Source organism: Pelodiscus sinensis, chromosome 5 (genome assembly GCF_049634645.1).
Source record: "Pelodiscus sinensis isolate JC-2024 chromosome 5, ASM4963464v1, whole genome shotgun sequence".
In the NCBI taxonomy this organism is placed as follows: Eukaryota; Metazoa; Chordata; order Testudines; family Trionychidae; genus Pelodiscus; species Pelodiscus sinensis.
Window position 1 is genome coordinate 26,084,467 of NC_134715.1, and position 7,006 is coordinate 26,091,472.

Genomic DNA, 7,006 nt, shown 5'->3' on the forward strand with positions numbered 1-7,006 from the left:
TGATTTGTGATGGGGGGGGGGGGGAAGGACTCTGCCTTCTGATGATCGATCACTTAGTGGTTCTCAGCCTCATCGTCACTGCCAGCCACATATACAGCTCCCCGTGTGTTCTGTGAGCTGCCTCCACGTACTATACAGCCTACCTGCATGGCCATCAGGATGACATGTGCCACAGCTGTGTGCTGATTGGGCCATAAATGGCCTACAGGCCATGTACTACTGACTTTCGGGCAGGTCGTGCTCCATATAAGGAACAAGCCTGGTGCCAGGGGGTTAACAATGAGCTCTGTTGGAGCCCGACTTGATATCTTCCAAGGAGCAAATGCAGGGGGAGAAGTTTGGTAGGCTGATGTTCTCAGTGCAAGGCGTGATTAAGGCATCTTGGGTCACTGCCAATGTCGGCGCTAGCTACACTGGGAAGATCTGTGGGTTTGGGATAAAATAGAGATGATATTTTGGATTAAACTCCCCTCCTTCTTCCTGCCCTCCTCCCATGTTCTCCTCCTGCACAGAGTGAAAAGGGCCTTAGCAGCTGCTCTGCCGTTTCCCACTCTTTCTTTCCCCTCATTGGCCGAGGGGGAGGCAGCTGATTGGCTTTTATATGCTTTGATATGCATCTAAATCATGCCATTTCAGGCTCTCGACAGACAGTTTTACGCTGTTGACAGTGGCCCTGATGGTTAACTACCGCTCTGAACACCAGGGGTGTCATTAGCCAGGGACAATTAATCCCCCAGGCGGGCATGCTGCAAGGCTCATCGCTCTATTGATGTTCCCCGAGCTGCTAAGGGATCTGTTCTCCAGCTGCTGCCTGCGTGCACCTGCTGCAGTGTTAGCACATCCTGGCCCTCCTTCCCCCACAGCACGAGCCATGTTCACAGCCTGCTTGTGTGTCTCATTCCTGGTGCAGGTGGGAGCAGCAAATTCTAGTGGCTGGGGAGAGCTCTGAGAACACAGGAGAGACACTGATAGGCTGGGAAGGAGGGGGAAGGAAGGCAGTAGGTGGAAGAAGGAGGGCACCGTTGAAAGGAGGGGAGCAAGGGTGTTATGTGGAAGAGAGAGGTGCTACCAAGGGCAGCAGAGATGTAGCTTGGGTTATGCAGGCTGTCAAGCGGGTCACAAGCAGGGCAGCTTTTTCTTTCTCCTGCAAACTGATCGGTTTGTTGTGAGGCTCTGGATACACGGATACGCTGCTGCTAGCTGCCTGATACCACATTCCAAAAAACCTTGTCCCCTGCTGTAGTATGACCCTTCCCCTCCCCCCCCCAAATTATGCCACTTGGCACTGTGTCTTCCACCACCTTTCCATAGTTTGGCTGTCATGGGCTCACTGTGAGAGAGGCCTTGAGCCTGACTGACAAGGAGATCTGCACTGGAATCCTTTACAAGCACAGTGTCCTAGAAAATAAAGATTTGCTGCTACACTGGCATACACCTCTCCTCTGACTTATTCAGAAATGATACCCTGGCTGACTCTCTTTTGTGGCTCTAAACTGCCCAAATGCCTCCCTCTCCAGTTTGTAATGTAACTTGCCTCTTAGGGTATGTCTACACTACCCACCCTAGTTCGAACTAGGGTGGCTAATGTAGTCATTCGAACTTGCAAATGAAGCCCGGGATTTAACTATCCCGGGCATCATTTCCATGTTCCCGGGCGCCGCCATTTTTAAATGCCCAGTAGTTCAAACTACCTGCCCGTGGCTCATTGCAGGAGGAGTAACAGTAGTTCCAATTAGGAGCTTTAATTCGAACTGCCTAGCCTGTGCCACATGTAGCCATGGGCAGGTAGTTCGAACTACCAGGCATTTAAAAATGGGAGCACCTGGGAACATGCAAATGATGCCCGGGTGGCTAGTGTAGACATACCCTTAGAGTGATGTCTGCTAATTGCTGACCCATTCAAATGTAACTTGAAACAGGAGGAGGTAGGTAATATTTAAACTGCACTTTATTTGCTTACCATGCTCCTACTCCATTGACCCATATATAATGTCACTCTTACTGATGTGTTCAGCTAATGTACTCAGGGCCCCCCCCCCCCCCAAGCTGTATTTACTAATGCAGTAAGCTCAAAGTAACAGATTAAGTGAATCTTTGCCTTTATAACATTTGAAAATATACAATCATTTTAAAGTGCAGGTGTTTTTATAGAGGTTGCGAAATTTGTGTTGATTATACAGAACTCTACTGCTCTATATATTTATCCCCCATCACCAGAGTATGTGTAATGTATCCTTACGGCACCCTCTTGAAATAAGACAGCATTAGTAGTCTAGTTTGTTAGAGGGAGAATATAGGTGCAGAGAAATTAAGACCCAGATTTTCAAAGGTCAGTAGGCACCTAATAGTGCAAACAGGCATTAGTGACATTTGCAGAAGTGTCTGGTGTCCAAATTACATTGTGCAATTATGGGTATTAGGCATCTTGATGCAGTTGAAAGTCCTGCCAGCCATCTGTCTGCATTTTAGGACACTACGGGTATGTCTAGACTACATGGCTCCGTCGACGGAGCTGTTTGTCGGCAGATCGGGGCAGTCTGGACGCTCCCCTGTCGACATGAAAGCCCTTTATCGACCTCCCCGGTAAACCTCATCCTACAAGGCATAACGGGGAGGTCGATAAAGGGCTTTCAGGTTGGCATGGGAGCGTCCAGACTAGCGCTGTTTGTCGGCTCAGCTGTTTGTCGGCTCAGCGCGGCAGCCTTTTAAATTTAAATGAAGCCGCGATTATTTAAATCATGGCTTCATTTCCCTTTGTCGATCAGCTTAATCTACATGGCTCCATCGATGGAGCCATGTAGTTTAGACACACCCTAGGCTACATCTACACTGCTGCACTATTTCGGGATACCTGCGGTATTTTGAAATATAACGGGCTCGCTATTCCGACATCCCTGTAAACCTCATTCCATGAGGAGTAAGGGACATTTCAGAATAGCAATTTATTTTGAAATAAGTGTGGATAGCGCCAAATTTTGAAATAAGCTATTTCGAAATAAGACCAAAATAAGATACACAATTTGCAAAGCTCAAACTGCATATCTTATTTCGAACTATGGTGAAGCGCAGATACACCTCTAAAGACCTTTGAAAATCTGGTCTCTTGTGACTTGCCCAAACTCACCCAGGAAGTCTGACAGAGACAAGAATTGCACCCACATATCCTGAAGCCCAGTTCAGGGCTTTAAGCATCAAAAGTGGAAGAATTTCAATATAAACAGCAGCAATGCTCACTTTTTCTGTGCCAACGCTGTTTAAACCTGAGCTGGAGGGACATCTAAGGCTGGGAACCTAGTTTATTCTCCAGGCCCATTCAGACCTTGGCCTCTGTGCTCAACCTGATAACAAGGGTATTGTGTTGTGGACATTAGTCCACTGGCAATTAGACTGATAGCCCCCAACTAATTTCCCATAGTGTACCGAATAGCTCTTAAATGTAAGAGCAGGTGTTTTCTGATAGCATATACTTAACTGGTATGTAGAGTCTCAGGTTATGTCGACGGAGCCATGTAGATTTGTTTGTTTGGCAAAGGGAAATGAAGCCGCTATTTAAATAATCGCGGCTTCATTTAAATTTAAATGGCTGCTGCGCTGAGCCGACAAACAGTTGATCAGCTGTTTGTCGGCTCAGCACGCTAGTCTGGACGCTCCCGCGCTGACATGAAAGCCCTTTATCGACCTCCCTGGTAAACCTCATCCTTTCAGGTTGGCATGGGAGCGTCCAGACTAGTGCGCTGAGCCAACAAACAGCTGATCAGCTGTTTGTCGGCTCAGCGCGGCAGCCATTTAAATTTAAATGAAGCTGCGATTATTTAAATTGCGGCTTCATTTCCCTTTGCCGATCAGCCTAATCTACATGGCTCCATCGATGGAGCCATGTAGTTTAGACACACCCCTACAGGTCTACAGTTGGTAGCAATATATTTTTCAGCTATATGAGCAAAGGTGACGTTTAAGAACAGGACACTGGTCGGGGGGCATTGGCTGGCACATGATTTTAAAAAAGCCCAGACATGAAAGAATGAGAAGCCGCATAAACAGGTATGCTGCCTAGTGCCCTCAGCTACCATTAAGTAATGCAAAAATCTAATTGTGCTGAATGGAAATGTACATCTTCATCACTGATGATGACATGGAAGAAAATTACTATATGATTGGCATCATAATGGCCAATGGTAAAATGTGATGACACACCAATATGATATACATCTCCCTTAGGAATGATAAATCAAAGGTTATTCGTTTGGTTTTGATTTATGCCTGTAAAATGTTATCCAGGGAAATTGTGATTTAAATCTTTTAAACCATAAGAAGGATGGAAGTGCCCTCTTCTGGTTGCATATAAGAATTGTAAGCCTGACAATGGTTTTCCCAAGTGATTTATTTTGCTCCTGTATTTTTTACCTTTTAATTTTTTTAATTGCAGGTACTAGTCCCCTGCAGTCTCCAGTATTCTCAGTAATATAATTCACTGTCCTTGCCTGTATTTTGTTCTCTGTTTTGAAACTAGAGTGGATAACATTTAATCCTCTGAAATCTCCTCACAACCAGAGGTCTTAATCTTACTGGTAATCTTATTCCAGGAATAGAGAACAGAACTGGGTATGGCCTGTACAGTTATTACTGGAGCTGGGTGAAAAGATTCATATTTTCTGAACTGGACTAGACACACACAAACTTGTGAGCGCGGATGATCAAGATTTTGTCCGTGCAGGGAGAAATCATGTTTGCATGCTTTTTTCCTAATGGTTTGTTCCAGCTAGGGACTGCTTTACCTTGCTTTTGATTTAACTCATGGTAAAACAGAAGAAGGCTAAACTGGAGGTCAGGAAGCAAATACGGGGGGGAGGGTGCCATCATGATCTTGCTAAACCTTCCCCTTATTCTCCCCTCCAAATGACGGACACATTTTTCCTCAACCACTGTGGACACCACCACAATCCTGCCTGTCACTCAAGCTCATAATCTGGGTATCATGTTCTACTCAGACCTGTTTCTAGGCTCTCACATACAAGATATGTATTTTGTTTTTTTTCTGCATCACTTCTCTAAGGTATGGCCTTGGCTACCCATCCACACACCTAACGTTCTTATCCAGGTTCTCATCATACCATGTCTCAGTCATTGCAACATTCTTTTCTCTGGCCATGACTCATGCAACCTTGCCCTGCTTAGATCCATCCATTTATCCATCCATCCAGTTCATTTTCCTAGCTCATTACTTTGACCACATAATCCCTGTCTTTGCATCCATCTGCTGGTTCCCCCTTCTCTTTTACATCAAACATAAACTACCAATGTTCACTTTCAGAGCTCTCACAATCTGTCTCCAGCCTACTTATCCCCTTTTTTGCCACTGAAATGTTGACCCCTATTTCCAATCAACACACAATATCAGCCTCTCCACTTGTTAAATTTTCAAGGCACCTTCATGCTGCCTCCCATGGTCTCTACACACACAGAGGTGTACCCTGTAAACATCTGCAAAGCTACCTCATTATCCTCCTTTGAATCTCTCCTTAAAATGCTCCTTTTGATGCCTACAGACTTCGACAATAATTAGGTCACTGATGTACTGGTACCTCAGCGTATCATGCTGACCAGTTGTCTCAATGTTTCCTTGTATTTTTAAGTCTGTCTGTTCCCATTTGTTTTTTCTTGTCTTAGTCTGGGCACTCTTTGGGGTAGGAGGACTGCCTTTTTGTTCAGTATTTGTACAGAACCTAGCACAGTGGGGTCAGAAGCTCCAGGTGCTTTGGAAATAATAATAATAATAATAATATTAATATGAGGAGGGTCCTCTGCTCCTGTGTAGTGCCTCCTTACTTCAATGGGTTAAATTAGGGTTCCAGGAGTCTGCTCATAGAGAACTCATGGAATAAGAAGAGGATAACTCAAATGGGTAACTCAACACATGACAGCAATATCATATGAGATGCTTAGATTCTGATGTTATAGTTGGCCAAAAACACTTTAAATGAAAGCCCTGCATTCTGATCCCTTTTGGTGGCGGGCAGCAGGGAAAAGTCACTGTTTATTTTTGTTTCCCAAGAGAGAATGAAAGTGTATTTGTGGCCTCTCCTTCCCCTACTCCCACCCAGGACCCCATATCTTTCTAATGTTTAAGGAGGCTTGAAAATATCTGGTTTTTTCCCTGCCTCTAGTTAAAGTTATAAGACCAGATCCTCAGTCCCATCAATGAACAGACAACCACTCTCACGAGCTAATTCTCAGCTATCTTGGTAACCAACAGTACACAACACTATAATGAAGAAACATGAATGACAAGGCTAGATCAACTTTTCACTCTCATACCATCAATAGGAAGAAGTAGCAATGGTCATTATAATAGTCCAAATGTAATGCAATGGAAGTAGTGAAGGAAGGGACCAGCTGTTTGGACACAGAGCTAGAAAACAGGTTTCAAATTTTGACTGTAAATTAAACTTCCTCTGAAGCCGTTAGCAATCAAATTTTTAGCCATGGTATGTGTGTGTGTGTAATGGTAGGCATCTAAAAATGGGTGCCTTTGCCTCACTTTTCCATCAATAAAAAGATGACAATAAGTTGCAAGTTAATAACCTAAGTTACAAAATGCATGTGGGGTAAAGTATTGTAAAGATTTACAAGCTTGTTATTATGGCTTGCATAGTTGCTGTTTCATATTTCAGGATGGGTGCTCCACGCCCCTTCCACTCCAAAGACCTTCCCTTCTATTCCATTCCTTCTCCCAAAGCCCCATCATCACACTTCCTCTTCTTGTCCCCGCACCTTCTGGCACCTGCACCTTCATTTTCCAGCACCTTCCAGCACCCTTCCCTGCACTTTTCTGTCCCTTCACCTTCCCGTCCCTGCTCTTTCCTGTCCCAGCACCTTCCTCCTGCCACTGAGAAGCTGATCACTGAGAAGTTGAGCACCCACTATTTTTTCCAGCCCTGAAGAACCCAGTGCCTATGATGGCTTGAACTATTGTTTTAGCAGCAGAGAACTGTGGAAGGGGTTTTAC